General features: G+C 42.7%; 1 non-coding gene across 1 annotated transcript; it reads left to right on the top strand.

The window, feature by feature from the left end:
* The first annotated feature begins 35 nt into the window (after positions 1-35).
* trnas-gcu lies at positions 36-118 on the top strand. The gene has a single exon. It is a non-coding gene; the product is annotated as a tRNA-Ser (tRNA).
* Positions 119-1,263: the final 1,145 nt, after the last annotated feature.

The raw sequence follows: 1,263 nt of genomic DNA, 5'->3' as shown, positions 1-1,263 counted from the left end.
CCCCCCCCCCCCCCCCTAGCAGTCCCTTTTGCCCCATCTTTGGCCGAGTGGTTAAGGCGATGGACTGCTAATCCATTGTGCTCTGCACGCATGGGTTCGAATCCCATTCTCATCGATAGCTCTTTGCTGACTTTAGAAACAAGTTCTGATAAAAGTGGATGTCTTCAGAACTGCAAAACATCAAGTCATTCCTTCCATACAATGTTCGAAGTGCTCTTGCTTCATTAAAGCTTACAGAAATGGGATTGGGTTCTCTCTTGGATCATTGTTCAGGGCTGTCCTTGTTTTCACACCGTGGAAGAACGGATTTTAGGATACCTTTTCATTTTAAGCTAGACAATCATTGTTCTAATTACTGTAAACACTGAATATACTTCTGTCTACAACAACTATTGTATGACACAGGATGCTCAACATACGACACAGTGCCTTTTGTACACTAGTGTGAGTACAGCAGTTGTTACCATAACGGTACCGAGACAGGACTAGTTGGACACTTTCAGTGCAGAAAAAAAGAGTTTATTTAAAACCCAACAGTAAAATAGACACATTTAGGGACACATCAAATTAACCGTTTTTACCAACCAACATTAAAAGGGTTCATTTGATCATATTAGATGTTAAGTTCCTGTTAAAACTTTACTGTAGGCTGTATAAATTTTACAGGTTTGTGTTGTAATGTCAGCTGGTGAGGAAGGAATTTGCTTTCTTCGTGTTAAAAACTAGGCAAGACTTGTAGCAAACAGGAGAACTGATCCTGCCACTTCTTGTAAGTTAAGCAAGTGCACCACTATTTATGCTAATTCCCTTTGCTGCTATCAAACCCATGTAAGAACTTTCCCATTTTGTAATCCTAACCCTAAGGTGCACTAAAACTTCTCATAAGTGTATTAGCATATGACTAACTGTTGTTTTACGACTTAAGCTAAATAACTTAGATGATGAGGAGGCTGCATTGTGCGCTTGGGTTCAAATCCCTGTCCTTACTCATTTATAAGACACATACTGGACACAATTACATTCACTGGCGGCGCCAGGGGGGCGCTAGGGGGTGCTGTAGCTCCCCCTGGAAAAGTCATAGCACCCCCGTAGCACCCCCAAGCAAAGGCATAACCGGGGTATGTCCCCCACTTCCCTTATGTATGCCCTATATCCCCCGCACTTTTTCCAGCCGTTGCAATTGTTTAATTCGTTGTTAACATGTGGGGATGTGTTTTTCCGAGCCGTCTTTAAACGCACCATGAGCGCTGCGTACACAAGGTG

Source organism: Kryptolebias marmoratus, linkage group LG11, assembly GCF_001649575.2.
Source record: "Kryptolebias marmoratus isolate JLee-2015 linkage group LG11, ASM164957v2, whole genome shotgun sequence".
Lineage (NCBI taxonomy): Eukaryota > Metazoa > Chordata > Actinopteri > Cyprinodontiformes > Rivulidae > Kryptolebias > Kryptolebias marmoratus.
Note: the sequence above shows the minus strand (reverse complement) of the source record. Positions and strands in the feature narration are given on the sequence as shown.